Genomic DNA, 25,270 nt, shown 5'->3' with positions numbered 1-25,270 from the left:
CGACAAACCTGAAAAGATAAATATATAATGTTAAAGTTGGTTTGTAGTAATGTTAAAGCTTTATTAAATATACATAAAAATAGCCTACTGTTTCGGGCACCTTACTATTTTAAGTAATGATTGTATTGATCTATTGTGAAGCTATAGGTTCCTAAACTAAACGTTAGTACAGACAATGAAAGAATATAGGTTTTGTCATTGCCTTCAAGGAACATTCTGGGCAGGATAAGCCCTTACCCCCCCCCCCGGGATAGCGACGTGTTGTTTCCAACACCAGATTTTTATGTTCTAACCGCTTTGCTTCACTAATCTGTTCATTAACGTTTTATTTCACATTTCATATTCCTTTTATTTGAAATAAGTACCATCATTAACTAAATAAAATAAAAATCTACTAAGCCACACAATTGTGTGACCTACTAAAGCGTCCTTTATACAACCATATGGCAAATAGCTTTCAAAATGTAACATTTACACCAGAATCCTTGCTATATTAACACACGAAATCAATTAACATAATAGAAAAACACTTAAGAAAAGATATAAAAACAAAACCATTACCTTTAGATGCAACGGCGCCGACTTTCCAAAAGTTATGTTGGTGCATACACGGGATGTGTTATGTTTTCAGGGGAGTCTCGATATTTTTTCATTGATTTCCTTTTAGTTAAAATCTTTTATGAACACTGTCCTAAAGGACTGTGCTCGATTCTATTCACAATATAGTTACATTTTTCATTTGAGAGGGCTGCCTTTGACTAAGCCAGAGACAGGCAAAGAAGTAGGGAGTGTGTTGGATAGTTTGCACAAACACATTTGAAACAAACAATTATGATTTAAAGGTTACAAATTTTAAGTTCCATCTCAATGTTTTCATTGTTTATTAATTTTTGATAATGGCAAATGAGGAATAGTTATTTTATTTTGTTAAACTAAAAATCCTATGGGTGCGGCGCACCCACAAGATTATTTTGTGTTGATGCTTGAATCCTGAAGCACCCACGTAGTCGGCGCGTATATTTACATGTCATGACTTCGTTAAGAACACTACTTTTCTTTCTTCTTGTACGCGCCAAAAATGACTTATTACAAAACAAAACAATTGCAAATCGTTGGACGAAACTTACACAATCACTACACGCCGTTTCGAAGCACAAAAATAATATGGGACACTTCTACAGAGATTTTAACCAACCCCCACGATTGTGTTTCCCCGTCTTGAAAGGGTTGGCACTTTCAAAAAATCCACTTCTAAAGCACAAAAAGAAACAATTTCTACAACATTCAGATTTTTGGGTTTATATTTGTTAAAATTTATATTTCCTCGTACAAGGAACGAGAATTCCTACTAATATTAATTGATCAGATAGAATGGATTTAAGTTAGGCAACTAGAATGTACTTAATCCATCATCCCTTTAGCCTGACACTGCAATATGCCAGTCTTCAAACTGATATTAATGTAATTTCATCTTCTCGTACTCGTACATTAGACAAAAACGGTAGACATGGTAAATGACATTCTTTTACCGTTTTTGAGTGCACAGACTTACGGTACACATTGATTTACCGTTTTTGAGTGCAATAATTATTCGCTGTAATACCATATGTTCTTCTCCTTCTTTTTCCATTATTGTATATTATCTATCTTATCCTTCAAAAATCAAACTTTATCAACACTATTTTTAAACTAGTTTCGCTTCACATGCGAAGCTACGTTAGGCTTGCGAAGAATATGGAGTCGATACTGTAACTGGAAGCAAACTCTATTTAACACAGGTTGCAATTGAGGAGATAAGGTTAGAAATGTAACCTGCTGTTGCGGTAATAAATCTATGTCAAAAACATGTTTTTCACCATCTGTAAATCTTTCTCGCTATAACAATCACTGATGAAAAAAAAAACTTCGACCACTTTAGGTTTGCGTAGGAGGTTAAGGATAGAGGGGACATTGAATCCGTACACACACACACACACACACAAAATCATTTTCCACTTTTATTTACCATTTTTTCTGTATGGAGTCAACATTGAAACCTTATGTTCAGTGTACTAGTAAATTTTTATAATTTCTGGGTTTAGTAGACCATAGAGTGGAAATGGAATCTCCTCTTGGGGCGTTGAACCTGTCCATTACAATTTTTGTTCTATGGTATTCAACGTTGAAACTGGAAATGGTTGATTTCTACCATTTCCGGTTTGAGTAGAGGGTTAATAGTGGAGGTTGAGCAATGCCTAGAATGCTGAATCGATTCCAAAAAACCGCTCTGGATATCTTTTACCATGTTTGTGTAGTACCTGTTGACCGACAGACAAACGGGCGAGCATAACACTGCTGTTCTATAACACTTTCGATACTTATGCAGAACACAGTTTGAAACTCTAAAAGTATTTAATATTGTGGTTGTTTACTTCCTTTTTAAAGACTTATTCAAGTTGCTTTTGTGTTAATTGTCTGCGCTCCCTCCAACTCTAATCCATCATCCTTCCAGTAATAGCAATGCAACACATTCAACATAAGCAAATATATGTGTTATATATGTGGCGCGTACAATACAAGTGAATTAAATCCACTTTTGATCATTTACGACATATTTTTTCTTTAAAGTTTCTATTTGAAGCTCATTTCAGAGTCTTAAAGATTCACGTCCGGATACTGTAAATGCAGTAATTCTTATAATTAAAAACATTAACAATATGGTCATTTTCATCATCATTTAAGCGCACCGTACAGACCTTATGTTCCTTATCTTCACAATTTCGGTAATTGGACTTGCTTCTCTTGTGCTCTGAAGGCTTCATATGTAGGGTTACAGTTTTCTAACAAAATTAATTCTATCATTCAATGTTGATCTCCATTACCTATTATACAACTAGTTTGTTCAAAGTATTTATTTCAATCTTTAGCTGATTGTAAATATCAAGTAAATGCAACACAATCAGTAACAAAAAACTAACTAACTCTATTGCCTATGGAACCCGGAGGTTCAGTGCCGCGTTCACAAAAGCTCTCCACTGACTTCTATCCTTAGCTAATTGCATCCAGTTTCTACTTTGTATTCCTATCTCTGCGAGATCCATCTTAATATTATCCTCCCACCTGCGCCTAGATCTTCCTAATGGTCGTTTTCCTATGGGTCTACCAGTCAAGACTTTGAAAGCGTTTCTACTTTCTTCCATTCTAGCTACATGACCTGCCCACCTAAGCCTCCTAGACTTGACGACCCTAACAATGTTGGGTAAACCGTATAAACTATGTAGTTCCTCGTTATGAAGCTTCCACCATTCCCCATTCTCGTTCCTCTTGGGTCCGAATATTCTTCTCAAAATCCTGTTCTCAAATACTTTCAGTCTATGTTCTTCCCTCAGAGTAAGCGACCATGTTTCGCAACCATACAGAACAACAGGCATGATTATCGTTTTATATATTTTAACCTTCAAATTCCTCGACAGAATTCGCGACGACAAGAGATTTTGAACCGAGTAGTAACACGAATTCCCTGCTTTTAGTCGACATTTAATTTCTTCGTGAATATGATTTTCGTCTGTTAATATTGATCCTAAATATTTGAAAGTATCCACTTTATCAAAAGCATTATTTAATATTTTAACGCCTCCACAATTTGCCGTATTACGGTCCCGACGCACTTCCATGTATTTAGTTTTCTCTGCATTTACTTCTAAACCCATGTCCCTGCAAGCGTTTAATAAGATCTCTGCATTTATTTCTACTGTTCTCCTATCATCCCCTATTAAATTTACATCATCAGCATATGCCATAACCTGGTGAATGACGTTCAACTCTAGGCCCTGGTTGCCATCTTTGATTTTCCTTATGGCGTATTCCAGCACAAAGTTAAATAATAATGGCGACAACGCATCTCCTTGTTTCAGGCCATTTTCGACGTGGAAGCTCGTGGACAAATATTTTCCTACCCGGACTTTACTTTGGGATTCATTTAAACATATCTTAATTAATCTAATTAGCTTTCTCGGTATTCCAAGTTCTGTTAAGAACGTTGTAAAATGTTTCTCTCCTAACCGAGTCGTAAGCCTTTCTAAAATCAATAAATAGTTGATGTACCGGGGTATTGTATTCCCACTTGTTTTCGAGTATTTGGCGAATGGTAAATATTTGGTCGATAGTTGATCGATTTCGTCTAAATCCGCACTGATAATCTCCAATAATTTCATCTGCGTATGGGGTCAATCTTGCTAACAGAATATTTGAAAGGATTTTATAGGATGTTGACAGAAGAGAAATGCCTCGATAATTATTACAGTCAGTTTTGTCGCCTTTCTTGTGAATTGGAACAATGATTGACTCTTTCCACTCTTGTGGCAATTCTTCCTTGTTTCAGATAAGGAGAATGAGTTTGTGTATCTTGTTCCACAATTTTTCGCCTCCAGCTAAAATTAACTCAGCCGGAATTTCATCTACACCCGGAGATTTGTGTTTCTTTAATTTCTTTATAGCAGCTTCCACTTCTATTCGATTGGGTTCTGGAATATACGGTTCTGCGGTGTGTATCTCCTTTTCTCCACGCACATTAGTTTTTGACTGCGTGTTCAGCAAATCGTCAAAGAAATCTTTCCATCTATTTAAGAGGCTATCCGTATCAGTGAGAACTGTTCCGTCAGATTTCTTTAATATATAAGCACGAGGTTGATAGCCTTTCTTAAATTCGCTTATCCCCTTATACATGTCCCGAATATTTTTATTTTTACTATTATCTTCAAGTTCCTTAATTTTAGCTTTCAAAATATCCCGTTTCTTTGTTCTAAAAGATTTGGAAGTTTCCCGCCTGATATCTGTGAAATTTTGTGTAGTTATTTCATTCGGATTTTGTAGCCACCGTAATTTTGCCTGTTTTCTCTTCTCTGCTAGTTTAATGCATTCTTGGTCGAACCATGGTTTGTTCCTACGTATTTCCGCGTGTCCCAATTTTTCTATTGCTGAACTTTTAATGCTATCTCTAATTTCAATCCAAGTATCCTCAACACTAGTGCACTCCGAGTCTTCTAAGACCGAGAATCTATTCGAAACTTCAATCTGGTATTCCTCTCTTACCTGGCTCTCTTCTAATTTCTTTAAATTAAATCTCTCCGTTTTCGGACATTGAATATTACCTTTATTCAACGATATTCTCTCCAGTATTATCGCTACTACCAGATAGTGATCAGTGTCACAATCAGCCCCTCTAAACGACCGGACGTCAATTATGCTAGATTGTCTTCTTCTATCTACTAAAACGTGATCAATTTGATTATGTGTTTTTCCGTCTGGTGATGTCCAAGTGTTTTTATGAACGTCGCGATGTGGGAATTTTGTACTCTTCACGATTCGGTTTTTGGATGTTGCAAAGTTCACGAGTCTAACACCGTTGTCATTCCTTTCCTTATGCAAACTTTCGTTCCCTATAATCGGTTTGAAAATATCCTCTCGTCCTACCTTCGCATTGAAATTCCCTAATAGAATCTTCATATGGTATCGCGAGAGTTGGTCAAATATCCGTTCCACTTCTTCGTAAAAAGTATCTTTTATATCGTCACCCTTATGTTCAGTTGGAGCATGTACATTTAAAACAATAATATCACACCACCGTCCCTTAAGAGTAATAAAAGAAAGTCTGTCAGTAACAAATTCAACCCGTTTAATTGCTGGTAATATTCGTCTGTGAACGAAAAACCCTGTTCCTAACTGGTGATTTTTATTTCCTTCCCCGTAAAAGAACGTAAAATTTCCGGAATTCTCAGATCCATTTCCTTCCCACCTAACTCCCTGAACTCCTACTAAGTCCATCCTGTATTTCCCTAACTCACTCGTTACAGATTTTAACGCGCCTGCCCTATAAAGACTTCTAATATTCCATGTTCCAAATCTCATGTCCATTTTCTTTTGCTGATGTCGTGCCAAGTTATCAATCCTTGTCCGAGGCTTTTGTGAATGTTTCTGAACAAGTACCTTTTTTACAGGATGAGGGTGTTAGCCTTACCCAAATCCTCAAGCTGGAGGACCACTCCTAGTCGTCTGTCCGCGACTGCTTATTCAGTATATTCGCAACTAACCTCTATATCTAGAGGCCTTCTCCTCGATCCGCAACCTGAGGACGCGCCATGCCGTGGTGACAGGAACCCACGTTACACGGACACAATCAGTAACATGTTTCTATAAATCCAACGCTGACACAGCTCAGTATACAATAAGTAATATCATATACTTATTTTGTTATGTATATTTATTTAAGCCTCAGGAAAATCAAGAACGAACTCTGTTGTGTGACTAAATTTATTTGTTCTGGAAAAAAAGTAAAGAAGCTTCAACAGAAGTAAGCCTCTGGGATAGGTAACTATCCTAGAAGTTTACGAGTTGGCTACCTTGTCTCATGACTGTTCTGTGTAGGGTGCTGCCCTCTATGAGCTTTCGTGGATGTGCAGCTAACCTCCCCTCTTCAGTTATGAAGACTGGGTAAGCATCGATACACCTACTTTTCTTTTGTAGGCAAAATTTTTCGTTTCCAAGCATGTTATATTCTATATTAGTCTTATTTTTGGCATTCAGTGAAATTCTAAAAGTGAAAAGAAATTTATATTAGTTATGTGTAAATTGCATCAATGTTTAGTTGTGAGAAAAGTGAATTTAAAAAAAGAAATTGTGTTGTGAACCAGTTTGACATAAGAAAAGTTACATTGAATTGGACAGTTAGATGTTAGTACAAGAAGACTTCTGGTATGTATTTGTTATTTTTCTATTTTTGGCATGGAAACTGAAAAGGAACATTTATTTGGAATTTGTCTTGAACCACAGGATAACATGCTTCATAATTAATATTTTCTTAAATTGCTGTTTCAACCAGATTTCGGATAGTCAAAATTACTTGACATTTAACCTATATTTGTTGGAGTTAAAATTTTCATTTTTGAGAAGTTATTTTTACATTTGTTTCCGATTTTGGCTTACTAATAAAATTTGTTATATTTGTTTAGTTGAAAATCAAATCTTTAATTCTATATTTAACCTGAGAAAACACCACAAAACGTACTATCCGAGCGGTTTAGTATTAATTTACTTAGATACCGCAACAACTCGTTTCATGTACTCTTATGACTATTCGTAGAGAGGTGTTGATTTATTTCAAATATCGGATTTCGTATATAACAGCGAAACAACTTTTAAACCATTAGCTGAATGAAAATATATAGGGGGTTTCGTACAAAATACAAATAATTCATTTAATGTAAACTATGTAGAAGGGTAATATAACATTTTTTGAGTGATGTGATGTACGTACACATTTGATGTATAGCTACTAATGTTATTCTCAAAATATCAATATTTTCGTTGCTTTGTATCATAGCTCGTGTGTGGCGCATATTCAAAATTTGACACTTTAGTTGTTTATTCCAGGTTTATAATAGAATTCTATATATTGGTTGTTAGAAGTTACAAGTTACAATACAACATACATTATGTTATTTTCTGTCGGGTGCACTTGTTACAAGATCAGAAAGAATAATTTATATGTCAATGCATAAAACAGAAATTACAATAAATCCTAAGGACAATTAAAGAAAAAGAAATAAACACTAATTGGTATCACTTTAAAATTATATATATAACAAAATTATTTTTAAGAAGTAATTGAAATATCAAACATTATTTAAATTAGCTGTGGATATTACTTAATCCAAGTTTTAATATGCAAACATTTGCTTTTCGTATAAAACGAAGTGCATTATTTGTATGATATAAATTAAGTATAACATGTTGTTTTATTAATTATAATCAAGATAAGCGTTTGAAATATTTTCACTAATTGAAATATTTACAACACTGAGCTAGTGTCAAATTTTGAATCTGCCCTATTTCGTCATTACTTGAATAAAATATAATTGTTATGAAAAGGAATATAATAAAATGAAATATTAAAATAAATATATAAAATGAATGATGTTAATGGATGGTAAAATAAGGGTAGTTCAAAAAGTAATGGAACTTTAAATGTATATGTGTCATAGAAACTAATGTACGGTCCAGGATTCTACCTTAAACCCTAAATGATTTAAGAATTCCGTTTGGTTCGGGAGCCAGATACAAGAACAACGTTGTATATTTTATATATTTCGTACGTAATCAAGGCAGTAGTGCTAGAGCAGTTTTTTAGAAGAAGAAAGAAATAATGTAAGCAATATCTGGTGATTGATCTAGATATATTTTTGCTTGTACTGTACGTTGCTATAGTGATGTAAACGGTTGTTAACGAGATGTTATATAATAGTTGAGAGAATCGATATGACAACTAAATGTCTACATTTGAACTGTGATGTATAATAAGTAATTTATCGTTAAATATAATGATTTAGACGTTGAGATTATGTTTCAGTTAACTATTGATAGTATACGTAATAGTTAAAAATACATACCGTGATTGCGGGCTACTTGAACTCTGAAGGGGCTACTTGGATCAATGCCAAAAACTCGTTTAAACTCCCATATACAATGCAATGTTGAGTGACTTCACAGTTAGATTCGTTAGATTCGGTAACACATATACGAACTGAGGCAATATATGTGGTTACACCATAGATGTAACTATTCTAGCCTACGTATCTGAGTTGACTGCATAAAAGCGGGAAGAGATGTGCTTTTAGTAACCGATGGAAACGTTGGTGAATTGATTTACTAGCTTGAGTAAAGAATGAAGAAGATGATGGAATGTGAATGGCAGAAGCACATGTTTCAGGCTTTCCCACAATTCAGTGGACATTTCACTGCAGTATGCCAGTAACAACACGTTCCTTAACCATACTAACACTCACACGGGGGAGTTTTGAAGATCCTAACATTGCAAATGAAGGAGCAGTTGATGTGAAGTATGCTGTGGTGTCAGTGTCTCAGTTACTCTGAAACGAAACACGATTCGTCAAAATAGAATCATTAAAGACCTTTTAGATTACCACCAGCGCTGAGAAAGCGATGATGGCCAGGGTTCGGCACAGCTAAGGCGTAATACTTAATCATTGTGTTTCAGAGGGTATTGGCATCTTGAGTGACGGCATCTTGAGTATATGTTTCAAAAGCAAAGCTCATTCCAAAATTGCAAGGAAAACGATTTGAAAGGATTGTTCATATGCTTGATCATTAATACAATGGTCCTGTTGATTGGGCATTTCTAACGTTGGAGTTCATTTACAAAATCAACTTTGAAGTAACGTTTTATGCTTCCTACTCACCAGACCTCGCCATCAGCTTTTGTTGGGCTTTCTTCAATAATGAAGGACACTCTCCGTGGACGTTTATTTTACAGTTCGGTACCTTGTTAATAAGCGATTTTCTAATGGTCAAAGCATGTCTCTAAAGAAGAGTTTTTAGAGCGATCTTGGTGCAATTTGTACCGAAACGATGTTGCAAATATGTGTACATCTAAAGCAAGATTATATTGAGACGTGATACAAGTTTCAACTTCCTGTGGTAATTAGTTTGTGAAATAAAAAATAAAGGATCTTAGAATTTGAACACAACTTGAACTAAGAAATTCAAACTTTAAAGTATATGTTTGAATTCGTACATGCAATTTAGTTTAAAATTTCCCGATCATAGTAAAAATAATTTATTTATTTAAGCTAAAATAATGCGAATAATTTGTAATAGTTTCGACAACATAACGTTGTCTTCCTCAGATATATCCTAACTTTTTTTCGTTGAGTATCTGAGAAAGACAGTGTGAAACTGTTACCCATTATTTTGTTTTTAATAAATAAGTGTATTACTCGGGTCACAAATATTTTATGTCCCTATATAATCATTTCCAGAGTCATAATGGATAAAGTTACATGTAATTTAGGTTCGTAAACGGTATGTTAGAAACTGATATAAAAGTAAATGGAGAACTGATACAAAAGTATTTATCAAATTAGTATCAAAGTTGATAGCTAACTGGTATGGAAGTAGATAACATGTTAGTATGAAAGTAGATAGGAGATCGGTATTAAGGTAAATAGTACACTGGTATAAAAGTAACAGACTATTCTGAACTATATAATAAAATGGAATGAAAGAGATAGCAAAACAGTATGAAAGTAGAAAGTATGAAAGTAGTATTGGGGTGACTGTAGTTCGGAAACTAAGAAAAGTACATATTACTGGTGTAAAAATAAATAGAAAACTTTTATGAATAGATAGCAAATAAGCATAAAATTAGGTAGCAAACTTGCATGAAAGTCGATAGCAAATTAACATGAAATTAGACATCAAATTGATTTGAAAAGAGTATAGTGGTATATACGTAAGTGGATAGAATACTGATGTGAAAGTAAATACTTAGCTGGTATGAATGTAGATATTAAAATAATATACAATTAGATTTCAAACTTGTATGAAAATAAAAAGAGAACTGGTAAGAATGTAGATAGCATATCGGCGTGAAAGTACATTGGTTTGCAAAACTTAAGGACATGATAAAAAAAGTAACATTAAATATTACATGGTCATTGAAAATAAATGAAATTCCGATAGCATGCTACCAGAGATCTCCCACACGTGCACAGCAAGCAAGACGTTGCATGTAGTGTCAGCGTGACCATAGTACAAAATGAGTTTGATCTCCCAAAATGAAGTAGTTGAATGAAAGGAATGGGAAAGGAAATGTGTATGTATGTTTGTCAGTCAGGGAGCTTTTGAGGTGTATTGTGATGGTGTTTGTGGAAAGAACAGTACATGATTTCACATGGGAGAAGAATCGTCGAAAAATTGGAAAAAGAACGAAGTGTGACCAGTGCAGTATTGCCCATAATATTGTTTGACCTGCATGGGGAGAATTCCAAACTACAGGCAATTCTGTGTGATAGAAATGTGATGGTCGACCACGGTCAACTACAGCAACGGACGACCGCTACCTTGTGCAGCAGGCAAAAAACGACCGATGTCAAACAGTGGATACAATTGCAAAAGCCGCCAAATTTCACTCTCCCAGTGGCGCGTTGACTGAAAGAGGGTTGTCGCTTTTTCCGACCCGATTGTCTTATGTTGTGTTTCTCGTTGACACGCCACAAATTGGCGGCACCGTTTACGGTGGTGATAAGAACATCAGGACTGGACCGAGGAGAAGTAGATCGCTTTTCCTTCTCACATAAGAGCAAATAAAATCTGGGTAGTGATTGTGAACATACCATCATCTGGCGAGAGGTGGGAATACCAATGAATCCAGGAACATTGTCAAACATGATCGCTTTGGTGGTTCAATTATTCTTGTGTGGGGAGACATGATGTTGCATGGGCATTACTACCTTCCAAATTTTGATTACGGAACACTCACCGGTCAACATTAGTGTGACATCGTACTCCCTGTCCATGTTCCTCTTTTCAAAGGTGCAATTAGCCCGATTTCATCATATTCGCGATCACATTCGGTGGCTGAGCTCTTGGAAGGAAAGGATATTCGGTGAATGGTCTGTCCTACCTGCTTCCCCGACTAGGATTTAATTGAGTATGTGTAGGGTGCTTTGGGAAGACGTCTCGCAGCATACCCGATTCATCCAACAGCATTGATGGAAGAATGGAAATCCATACAACTCATTACAAACCTTGTGAGTAGCATGGGAGCTGTATGATCAGTATGGAAGCTGTCCGTGATGATCATACACTGTTCTGAACATCATTTCATTCGCACTCTCATGCAAGGAAGCTTCATAAGTCACAGTACCTTCAATGTAACTTATTGTATTTGTAGAAAAGTGTCATTTTTTAATAATAAAATAACCATCTTTTTCATTTGATTTCGCTAAGATTTTTAGATGTCTTATACGTTTAATGCAATAACTACACAGGTTCATTTTTGTCTGATTTCGATAAAAAGATATTTAAATATTTTTATACGTAAATTGATTAACCACCTCATTTTTGATTTCTATATGGTTCTTATTCTTACAAATACAATAGAATAAATACCTTTCTGCTTGAGTTGATAAGATTTATACATATTCCTGCGAGGATAATTTAAAAATTATCCTTTTTGTTTCATTTCGATAAGATTTTTAGATTTTCTCATATATATAATAGAAAAATCATCCATTTGCTTAACTTTGATAAAGTTTCTAGACATTCTTATAAGTATAATAGAGTATGATCCTGAAACACTGAACATATTTAATTTAATATTATTCTAAGATTTTTTCAAAGATAGACGTACATGTATATTAAATAACCATCTATTTTGTTTAATTTTGATAATTTTTTAAAAGATATTCTTACAGATAAAATACATCAAGATTTTGTTCCCATTTGATTTTGACAAATTAATCATGGGTGGTTCGTCGATCGAAATTTAACTTTTTAAAAATATTTTTATAGCTTCTCCCTATCATTTTAAATTGTGAGATGTTGTTAATAATGATATATAGAAGATAGGAAAATTCTTGAAAACTACTTTTAGTGATTTTGTGGTATTGTCATTACGTTATTAATGATTACACAATTCAATCTTTTTAAGAAAGGAAATCAATAAAGGTGAAGCACCGATATTTCAAAAATCATAATGAATGCAATAGAATCACATAGTCTTTAATCAGGCTTCAACGTCCTCTCTGTTATTCTATTTTGTGTGAGTTTATACGGCCAGAAAGTCAGATACTGATAACTTTATTATCTCTGTAATACGTGAGAACAGCTAGTATTAGCAACCAGATGTTTGTTGTGATATGTTAACTTGTATGTAGCATCTCTCTGCAACCGACTGGTTTCACAGGGGTGTCACAATATGTTGCAATAAAACAGGAAAACAAGAATGAAAATTCAGGTTACACATTGTGATATGCACACATTTTACCTACTTCTTTTGTATATCAATATTAAAATGTAGTCGATTAAATAGAGTTAATTTGAATATCAATATTTAGATGTAATAATGTTTTATATAGTATTTATTATTCTCTGATTTTTTTAAAATAACGGAAGAGGACAACTGAAATAAATTATGTAATATAGTTATGTTATACGTATGTAACAATATTATGCATATATGCATATAATCGGATCATTTATTGACGAATATTGGAATTTGAATAAAGAGAGAAGTTGGAAATATAGGAATTCATTTTGTAGTTAAAGGAACGAACGATTTTTTTCCTACAGTGAAGAGAGAGCAAGGAGTTCATATATACAGTATATTCTACAGCACAGGGTTTCAAACCAAAGGCGACGTTTAGTATACGTTTTTCAAGAAGTTCAATTTTAATTATTATATTCACACACACACACACACACACACACACACACACACACATATATATATATATATATATATATATATATATATATATATATATATATATATATATATATATATATATATTGGAAATAGAACTACACATAGGAAGAAAGTATAAGATATCAACGATGGTTGCTGAATCTCTGCTTGAGACAGCAAGACGGAAAAAATCATTTTCTCCTATGTACTGTGTTTCTTGATGATGATTTGCTAAAATATCCAGAGCAATAGGCGTGAATTTTGAACGTTTTCCTTGATTTTCACACTTTTATGCGTCTGATAAGTAACCAGCTCTCAGCCAACAAAATCTTCAAGTGCTCAGCAGCCTTCAGAGAAACTCATCCCCTTTTGCCATATAAAAAAACAGTCATCTTCTTACGTTACTATAGTTTCTTGAAAAGGTTAAAAACAATATATTTTTACCTTTATTCGTGATACGTAAATTAGAATGTTTCAGAGTACAGAAAACAAAGCTTATTTCAAATTAATCAGTGTTGCTTGTTCAGTGTTAATGGGGAGGAAATATGATTCCAGGAACAACCATCTTTATGCTAGATTGTGGTTCCTCAGAACAGAAGAAAACATAATGGAAAAGGATACTTCTCTGTTATTCTAGGGTGATATATATAAATGTCGACTAAAAGCAGGGAATTCGTGTTACTATTCGGTTCAAAATCTCTTGTCGTCGCGAATTCTGTCGAGGAATTTGAAGCTTAAAATATATAAAACGATAATTATGCCTGTTGTTCTGTATGGCTGCGAAACATGGTCACTTACCCTGAGGGAAAGACATAGACTGAAAGTATTTGAGAACAAGATCCTGAGACGAATATTCGGACCCAAGAGGAACGGGAATGGGGAATGGCGGAAACTTCATAACGAGGAACTACATAATTTATATGGTCTACCCAACATTGTTAGGGTCGTTAAGTCTAGGAGGCTTAGGTGGGCGGGTCATGTAGCTAGAATGGAAGAAAGTAGAAACGCTTTCAAGGTCTTGACTGGAAGACCAATCGGAAAACGACCATTAGGAAGACCTAGGCGCAGATGGGAGGACAATATTAAGATGGATCTCGCAGAGATTGGAATACAAAGTAGAAACTGGATGCAGTTAGCTAAGGATTGAACTCAGTGGAGAGCTTTTGTGAACGCGGCATTGAACCTCCGGGTTCCATAGACCATAAAGTTATATATATATATATATATATATATACATTACTACATTATATTCATTACTTACTAAGTGATTTAAGACATTATGCTCAAAGAGTTTCAAAAACACATTGATTTAAATATTAAAGGACACTAATTCACAGAATTGCAGAGAAATCTCAGTTAGGTGGTTGTTGTGAAGTTTTAATACAGGTGTCTCCAGAGAGGAGAATGCCAGCGTACTTTTCTGCTATTGATATGTTACGATCACGTGTAACGAACTTAAAATTCGATTTTAATAAACATTAATGAAATACACCTTATGGGGTATCATATTAAAGATATAGTATATTCTACTCAGGCCCATAAGTGGAATACGTTTTCAAGCAAGCATAAGAATGTTATCAATAAGGAAGTGACAGAAAGTGTATCGTTCAGAAAGGATGGCACTAAATAATTTCCCCCCACCTTAGTAAAGAAGAGTTTAGCAAAAATGCGAGTGGCAGTGTTTTCTGGCGAGAGGAGCTAAACAAAATTGTTTCTATGGGCGGTTGGCGGACACTTTGGGTAATACTTTCGATTGTAGAAAGTAGTTTTGGGTTAAAACTTTAAATCGGTCACAAGCCGTTGGTGTTAGAATTCTGTTAAATGTCAGTTAGTTCCAAACAGTTTTGTTAAGTTGTGCTAACATCGAAACAGTTACTCTTCTTTTCGTACGATACTATGAAGAGTTTTTATCACTTGGCATTCTTAATGATTGTTGATATTATGAACAACATATATTACTAAGCCTATTAAACTTAAAGTAACTTACTTATTATGAAAGGGAATTACTATAACGAACGAGTAATAAAAAAAAACAAGTATCATGATTCTCTGTGTTGTGTCGTTTATGCAATTAGATAGGCCGATTTATTGGTAGTGTGCTCCCTACGGGGAGATTATTATTAATAGGAAAAGATCTAGAATGCTACAGATGCTACGTGTGTGATCCTGAACTCGTAGTTGATCCATTATATTACATAAGACAACAAGGTTATCTAAGGATTAACTAAAGGATTCGAAACAGACGTCATTCTGTCTCTGCAAGAAGGACTTGTTAATCAGTGGAGAAGATTTCAGAGCAAAACAAATTTAAAAGAAACTTGTCCAGCCGATAGCAGAGCAATGGGACTTCAGTAGCCTCACCGAGGAGAAAAAAGAGAACATACAGATTACATCAAATATCATCACCAATGGGGAGAGGTGATGACAACCAGAGAACACAAGAGGATAAAACATAACTAAGATACTGCGCACGAAGTATGTCTAATCTGAATATCAATAAATATATATTATTTCTTTTTACTGGTGAAAAGAAATTATTATTTTTTTATGAAGTCCAGCTGCACTAGTGTTATTTCCAAATTCATTTTGTTTATTAATGAGTGGTTGTTTCGTTATTAAATGTAATTGGTAGTTTTCATTCATCTTCCTGGAGAGATCAGGAAAAGATGTGCTGTGTCAGTATACATACATATATAAATAATGTTCTTTGTTTTTCAGTGTTGACAGAGAAGCGGATGATAACTGAGGTATAGTTTCAAGTTAACAGAAATTGGTTAACCAATGCTCGGTAACTTCACCATTTTCAGTCTAACAAGAGATATGTGTGAAAATACATAATACATTTGAAAAAATTATTTTTTGCTTTCAATATTTTGATATTCTGGCCGACTAAATTTGAGTAAATTACGGTTTAGTTGGATCGTCCTGTAAATTCATCTTTTTGAGAGTATATTCTTATTTTCTAAACTGACCACTTATTTTTTTTCTAATTGTTGTTCTCTCTGGGGAATTATTATACGTGCTCTACCGCTATTTTATTTTCATATTCATTAGTATTAGTATTATTTTACATTTCAATTTCTTTCTAAATTTCCTTGCACTCACAATATTAAAAAGTTTGTAGAAATGATACGTATAATCTGGAAACGGAAACTAAGAGTTGGAATATCGGTTAGTAATACAAGTAATTAAACGATATAGTTTAATTTCATAAGAGTAACTGGGAAATAATATTTTCTTCAGCATCAATTGTACAGCGGGGGACACTTCTAAATGGTACAGCCATATGGAGATTTACGGCAAGAGTGCTCCACCAGTTGAGTCCAAAGTATTTGCTGGAAGTATTGCAACCGAATTAACTTTAAAAGAAGGCGGGTGGCATAATCGCCAGGCAATGAAAATTCCCGTACACTTGGGTGAAATTCCCACTACCGTCTACAGCATCATTTCTCCAAAATAAAATGAATCTTATACGTGTAGTTCTTATGCCAAATATACTATTTGATATTCGTCCTATTCGTGAAGATAAAGTGCAACAACAAATAAAAGCCCAATCCTGTTGCTGTTGGAATGAACTCTCTTTAAGTCGTTTGATCTGAAATGACTTTACAGAACCTAAATAAATATTCTGTCACTTCAGGGGGGGGGGGTAGGAAGAGCAAAAGCTCCTCTCCTACAGTATGAAAACATATACTTTTAATCAAATGCTTAGCGAGAGTGAACCCATTGGTATAGCACTTTTATGATTTGAAATCTTGCTCCCAAACCATCTTTTGTCATAACTGACAACATAGGAGAACGGGAGATGCAAATATGATGAAGGAGAAATACACTCACATGTGCAAATTCAGAATTGGAGACAAAATGATCGGATAGCATCCATATTTTGTCGAAAATTTTGATTTTGTAAGTAGACATGTAAAAGCTCACCCAAACCTGAGAGCATCCCACTACCAATTGTTGAATTCAAGTGAAGAACTCAGTTGAGAGCATCAGATGATTACGGAGGGGGAGAAACATCTTCAGATATGGGAAACAAATAATGAAAAAAATGGACCGCTGTGAACAGGACTCGAACCAGGAACCTTCTGATTACTAAGCAACGACTCTACTCACTCATCCACGGAGCCACACTGAACGCTGGGCAGTCATACGTCAGAAACAGAACGTTTGTCACTTACAAAACGTTTTTGTAAGGGGGAAAGCTAGGTCGACCGCGAGGGTGAATCAGTGGTCGCGATGATAAGCAACCGAGTTTGTTTTTCGAAGTCCGAAAAAGTGAGCCTAGATCCGTCAAAATTCCCGCAGATCTATACACAGGGAATTGCATGTTCCCGCCGTTCTTTATATAGACACTAGCTACAAATCGTACTGTCATCCGAGCGATGTGAAAATGTAAAAACAAAATCAAACTTTTTTTTTTTTTTTTAGATTAATATTGATTGCACACCTCATGCACAGTTCCAATATGCAAAATCAACGAGGGATGTAATGGAGGGTATACGCAGGTATACGGCGTATACCCACCTCTAATTTTTAGAAACTATCGTATAGCCACCTAACATTTAGGAAGTCCGCGGGGATATGCTACATTTGATCCATAGTATAGCCACTTCATTGGAACAAGCAACAATTGCTTTTCATGGACTGCATTTCAAAGCAAAACAAAAAATCTCACTAAACAGCTGGTCGTCAGGTTGTTGCTGCGAATTATGTCTAAATTCTTTTAAAATGTTTTCGTTTTCGGGGATGTAGGAATCGAATTTTCCGAGAATACCTTTATAATGGAAAACAGCATTCTGAATGTGCAATGCTTTTAACTCGAAATGTTACATTGTGTTGTCCCACTTTCTGAAAGCTGACCTCTGGTATTATATTATAATGTTTGTATTGGGAACTTTTTTGTTTCTAAAGATCAGCGACAGATAAAGTTAAGGCCTCTTTCACATTATCCGGCGATTTGCCGGATCCGTTTCCGGCTGTTTGCCGGATCCAGTTTCGGCCCCTTTCATATTATCCGGCGTTTTGCCGTGGATGAAAAATATGCGAGCAGGATTACTGTGCAACTGAAGAAACAAAACTCTGTGACTCTTGTCGTGTTGTGGTGGTTGTAATGGACAGACGCAAAATGTGTTTTCTACTCGCCTTGTTAAGACATAGGCAGAAAAAAAAAAAAAAAACGTCAGAGACACATATGGGTTCACCCTTTCTTTGAGAAACGGTATCTTGAAGGAGATTTTTCTATACTGTTTCCACAATTAAGGTAAGACGATGGAAAATTCTTTAATTACTTTCGTATGTCTATCGTATCTTTTGATGAGTTGTTGGATCGTGTACGGACCCAGCTGCAGAGGCAGCATTCAAAATTTATGAACTTTATTCAACCTCCAGAAATATTGGCTGTAACATTAAGGTAAGATAATTTGTACTTTTTATACACATAGATGACGTTAATTTTAATGTAATTGATAAGATGGTTGAAGAAAGGATTTGAGTCAATTTTGTGTAGTCATAAGATATTGAAGAAAAAATATGTTAAAACATTTCACTACAATATACGAGACGAAACACTCAACACAAGAAGTTAATTCCTCTATCAATAGTACCTTACATATATTCGCAGCTGAATTTCCAAGGTGATGAATCCAGGTCGCTTCTGCAGTCAATAGAATAATGTGGCCAGTGGCGAATCTAGCCTGGGGCCAGGGGGGCCTAGGCCCCCAGTTTTTTGAGTGACAAAAATAATTTAACATATTATTTATATATTTTTGTAAGTTTATAGTAAACTCATGATATATCTATGATAGCCTGGGTTATGGCAGCCCCCATGTTTTCCCTTCTAGATCCGCCACTGAATTTAGCCTAAATTAGTAATAAAAATAATAATGTATGGCTAGGCAGAGTATAAGATATCTATAACATTTTTCTCGGGGCCCCTGTTTCCTTGTGATAATTTCAAATTCTAAGGGGGAGGGGAATAATTTCACGCCAAAAAGTTTTTTTTTCAAAGACCAATGAAAAGGGGACTTTTTTCTTGTCTTACAGCCGTAAATTGACCTTGAATATACTAATTCAAAACTTCTGGATCAATTCATCCAATTTGTTTTAATTCTAAATATAATTTTCTCCCCAATTCGTATTTTTGAGTTAGAAATGTTAGGCTCGGCCATTTTGGATGACTCCTCAGGGCAAAATAAGTTTCCAATCGAAAAAAAAAGTCCAAACTTGTTGAAAGTAAGCAAATATTACAGGATCCTCAGATTCGACCGTAAATTGACCTGCAAAAGGCAGATTGGAAAGACGGGTAGCAACCTCTTTTTTAAAAAATTTTTGAATATTTTCTTAGAAAGACCTTTTAACACATTTTAGGTCATATTTTCCCCCCTACAATTCGTATTTTTGAGTCAGGACCGATTATCACGACTAAGTTACGATTTTGGTAACTTTAGGTCCACTCGTATGGTCCGAAAGTGTTGAGGAGGGAGGAGTAGGTGTAGGGTCTATATTCAAGTGGTAACATTGAACTTGTTCTGTTTTGACATAACGATGATACACTTTTCACTCCCTCTTTGATCCAAATTCAAAGTTTGCCAACTGGATACACTTTGAGTGAGGCAATACGGGATCGAGCCAGTTCCTTTCTAATCGCGGAAGGATTTTCCACAACAACAAAAGTAACAAAACACGTGACCTATCGTCGGTTTAATTTGAAGCATTCACCATCGTTCCCAATACCATCAACTACAACAGCGAACCTCGGATTAGTACTGCTCATTTGTAGCCGCAATTGACATCAAAGAAAGCGACGATTGATTTCGATAAATACTCTGCAACCTACTGGGAAAAAAGGGAGAGGGTAACAGTAAACATGTTCCTTTGTTGTTCCGTTTTTCTTCAGATAAAAAATATTCAAAGAAAATTTGTTAATAGATGAGGGTAGAAAAGAAAAGTCAGGAAAGACTTGTAGTGTATAAGAATGTTACAGCAATTTTTGATCATTTCAGTACAGCCTTCACTTCTAAAATATTTGCTTAGTAGTTTGGGTTGACCAATTAAGAGTTGATTCGCAATTTCTAAGATGTCGAAGAAGGTGTTAGAAAATTGGCTAAAAAGGAAAAGAGACAATAGCTGTGTAAATTCCGTTGACGGAAATGTAAAAGCAAAGACATCAAGAAATAGTAAAGAAAAATCCAAAGAACATGTTAATTTGCCAGCTACTACTTTGGACAAAGACGTAAGTTTATTTCATATTATAAAGGTTGTTATGGCATCTCCGGCTTGATGACGCAGATATCAGAGGGATAACGTCCTTCGTTAAAGGCATTGGAAATGAGGATACTTGGGGCCTCTAATTTAGGTGCCATTCCGATATTTGTCTGGTGTGAATGAAGAAACATTTCTCTTAGGACAGCTGATCTGCAAAGGCTTTCTCACATATTTTTGACTTATTATTATTATTGTTATTATTATTATTATTATTATTATTATTATTATTATTATTATTAATGGAATTTACATCTGTGTGAACGGCCCTGGGTTTAAATTTCGCTTAAAACAGTTGTTCGGGTAATTCTATTGTTAAACAATCGATAGCCATCCATCCTCACTATTCTTTCCAAGCTTTTCTTTGACGGATTAAGTGAATGCTGGAATAACCAAGGATGTTATAAAATAGAGGATCTACCCATACAACAAAATCGTGAAGCACTACGTCACAGCTTCGCCACACCTATTCTGCCCACTCCGCGCCACTAAGATCGCAACATTTCGAGCCAACAATCATGGCGGAAACGAGAGAAGCCAATCAGGCGTGCCGGCTCATACGGTGCTCGATTGTTTTTCGGCTTCACTGAGCTTATATGATGAATATACATATGGGCAGATCCTCTGTTTTATAACATCCTTGGGAATAACACAGGGAGTTAATAATAACTTGTAACTCCAGGCAGCGTCCTTTTAAAATCCTTTTGTCTGACAGTGTGCTCAAGATTTAATAATTTAATAAGCAGTCATGAAACACCTTTCAATATTTGAGAAGATGTCTAATCACGGAAATTGTAATCTACCTAGAGGAGATATACTTGCTGGTTTTCTTATTTGCTTCCTCGGTTTTAATAAAAAGAACTAACTTGAATATTCAAATTTAATTTTATAAATTAGAAAAACTCCCATTTTTTAGTTTACAACTTTTATTCTTTTAGGAAAGACTTTTAAGAGGACAGCATTTGTTATCTTTAGCTACTTTCCCCTTTTTCCAGGGTGCGTATTTGTTTTATTGTATTTTATTTCATTTAACAATCACCACATACCGCTCAGATTCCATTTTATACTGGATATCTAACAACAATAATAACAATGGAAAGGATTTAGGAAGGAAAAAATGAATTCGTCAAGTTTCACGTCCCACGATTATGCCGACTAGGCTACAGGATACGGTGATGATGAGAAATGAATGAAAATGGACGTGAAAATGGATGAGAAATGAATGAAAATGGAATGAAGAAAGTGGGAGAATCCCTAGAAAATACACGCACATGTCGTTTGTTCACAACAAAGGTCGCTTGGTGGGGGCTGGAATCGAACCAAGGATCTTACGTATCAGAGGTGAACGCTCTACCACTGAGCCACTGCGGCACACAATTTGGTAAGGTGTCGGCTAGCATGTTTAGTAGGTACTATCCGGGCATTTGCCTAGTAGAACTGAGGAAAACTAGTCAGGATGGTCAGCAATAGGAATCGAACCCACGACCTCCCGAACGCGAAGCCAAAATTCTATTACTTGGGATACTTCGCTTGGTAAGATTGTAGTTTGTTATTTTTTCTTTTTGAGTCGCTGCTGACGGGAAACCTCGAATCGAAATAAATTATTGAACTAAAGTTTTAGATGGGAATACCGATATTACCCGATTCTAACTTGGCACCAGAGATTATTTCAGCAATAAATTGGCCTAAAGCAGAGAGCCAAATAAGGTCTTAAATTAATTTCTAATACTGAAGGTAATCTTTTTCTCTGCCTCTGGTTAATAGGTTGAGTGGTTCGGTTACTATTCTCCGAAATGCAGATTTCTATCAAGGTTTTTCTTCTTGTTACCTTATACACATATCCGGATTATTAATGCAACCGATACGCGCAGAGCCAGTATGAGTTGCGTATAAGCAAGGATATTCCATAACTTCTAAGATATAACTATCTGTTAACTATAAGGACCGATTTTTCTTTAGTATTAATTGAGGAAACACTGATTGGCAGTGCAACCATAAAGCTTAAAAAAAAGCATAACAGAATATTTCACTCATGGTTGGTACCTTATTTCTAGTTTTGACAGTTACTCACATAAGCAAGTTTGATATCTTTAAGAGCATAATAAAGCATAATGTTCAAAAATAAAGCATAAAGTATAATGCTTGATTCCTTCATTTGAGAACTGTGTTCTCAAATTACTTTCTACAAAAGAAAACTTTATTTAAAATGACTTGGTAAAAAAAATGCTTCAAGGGTAGAAACTACCAGTAAACACGGAAACAAGCGAAAAAGTTTATTACACCGAAGTTGAAAACTGCTTCCTTTCAGAGTTATGAAAGCGGGAAAGTGCACAAAATTGAACTCTGAGCATTAACAGCGCAAAGACTGATAGTATTAGAAGAAACAGTATGGTGAATTTCAGAGGAAACACACTTGTCTTGACAGAAAATACCAAGTTCAAAAGAATGGGGAAAGTAGATACATAATTTCACAAATTAAGTTAAGATCTCATAGATGATTGTGGATAGAATGGGACAAGGTTTAATTATATTTTCCGTAATTTCCCGAATATCTTGAATGTGACATTTTTCGAAAATAGAAGTATAGATACACAGATAGATAGATAGATAGATAGATAGATAGATAGATAGATAGATAGATAGATGTGTGTGTGTGTAACAAGGAATGGAGCGTATACCTACCTAAAAAAATTAACATTACATCACTGAATCAACCATAATCTTAAGCAGAAATTGCTGAAAACGACAGAAAATGGATATTTAAACATTCAAGTAGAAACCTGTGCTCGAGCGATGCTATTATCAATATTATAATACAAGCTCTTCCAAGTTGCGTCTGTGGTCAAGCGGGTTTAGTACTGCTATTCACAATTCTGAAGCGAAGGGCGACGGTTCGAACCTCCGTGCGGAACGTTAAAGTTATTCTTCCTTTTTTTTTTAATATATGATAACTTTTTATAAATATAAATTTCCACTGTGAAGTGGTTGGAAACACATTATCCGACAAACTGTCACTTTTCAAATCCATGTCCCATTTACTAGCCCGCCATGTCCATAATTCATATACGAAAACGCTAAAAATGAGAAATGTGAACACAGTTGAATACTTAAAACCACAACGTCCAAAATGAAAATTATTCATATATATATTTCGGGGAGCTTTGCTAACTTCATTCTTGAAAATAAAAACATTCTACAAGATATTTCATTCACTTTACAATATTTTATTTGAATAAACATAAAATTTGGGGGCGGATCAAGCCCGGAAGTCCCCTAAAATACACCTATATACGTATATGCATGTTTTTTTTTTTTTTTTTTTTTTTTTTGCATTACAAAACCTTAGGGTACCTCATAATCTGGATTCTTATAAAGCAATTTGAACAATTATTTAGAAAATATGTACGGCTTAAAATGGGATTAAATCACAATGCCAGTAATCCAATGTCTGTAATATCTTACATTTTTATTTATTTACATTGAATGTGTATTTGTTTTATACTGTATAGCATGAATATTAGCTGCTACATAACAAACAATTATCTATAATTGAATTTAAGTAGGAAATCGATATAGTTATTATAAGAAGAAGCTTGTGAAATGAAGTGTATAATAATGGTTGTATCTGAAATAGATGTTGCGTAATGGTGTAGTTGGAATACTTACCCCACCAGCTTTGGAATACTGGGCTCTTCAACTCAATGCTCGTAGTAATTAACAAATTGGTTGCTGTTTATTTAAAATTAACTCTCTTGAAATCTAAATAATCATTATTAGAAAGAAAGCAAGAGAACCATTTGTTAATTTGGAAATATTATAAGAGATTGAGGAATAAGTATGTAATCGAACAGAATATATGAAACTAAATGGAATGGCATGTGGAACTAAACTTGAAAGAGGATACGATGTGTAAATGAAAAATTAAAGAAACCAATGTTAACAGCAGTAGTCACTACGTACAGCAGATGAGTGAAATCTCGCCCCCCCCCAAAAAAGTTCAACAATTCTCAAACATAAGGGCGTCACATTTTATTCGTTTCCTGACAAAATTGAAAAATGGATTTTGCATATTGTTCGTCTATACCCCTTCAATATAGTTAGCTAACAAACCAAGTACGATCGACTGACTAGACGTCACGTGAGTGAAATTTATATAGGAAGTTTCGATACAGCGTTCACCGAAGTGACGCAGACGTGGTGTTGAAGCTTCTGGTAGGTCCTATTTCGTAATGCATTTTAGTTCAGTGAGATTTCTTTATACGTATCAGAAAGCTTTTAACTCCATACTAAAGGCGTGTCGTATGATTTATTCAAACCGTCAGATATTCGGACAACCATGAGCCCAATTCGTTTCGCTTCACTGCTCACAAGTTTAACTTGAAATAAATTCTTACTTTTCCACGGAAACACAAACTGTTTGAATGCTCATTTTATTATGGGTGAAATGTATAATTCTGCAAGTAATAAAAATTTTCATGTCCTTCTCCGAGATTCGATCCCTCGTCCTTTGGCTCAGCAGTTCGACACGTAGACAACTAGACTAATTGTCGTTGTGTAACAGCACGGAGGAAAATCGGTTTCAACTGCACGAATGAAATTGAGGGCATTGGTTATAGCTGGATGGAGGCAAATACCATGTGCTCCCAAGTTCGTAGTGCCACTTGCTGTTTTTGGAAGATGAAGACAGCCTTAGGGAAATAACGTGTACTGATTGCAAGCACCTGGAAGATTTTGTCGTAGATTTGGCAACTCCAAATCAATACA

This window comes from Thermobia domestica, chromosome 1 (assembly GCF_964235325.1).
Source record: "Thermobia domestica chromosome 1, izTheDome1.hap1.1, whole genome shotgun sequence".
Classification (NCBI taxonomy): domain Eukaryota; kingdom Metazoa; phylum Arthropoda; class Insecta; order Zygentoma; family Lepismatidae; genus Thermobia; species Thermobia domestica.
The sequence above is the reverse complement of the archived record's forward strand: the minus strand, read 5'-3'. Positions refer to the sequence as shown.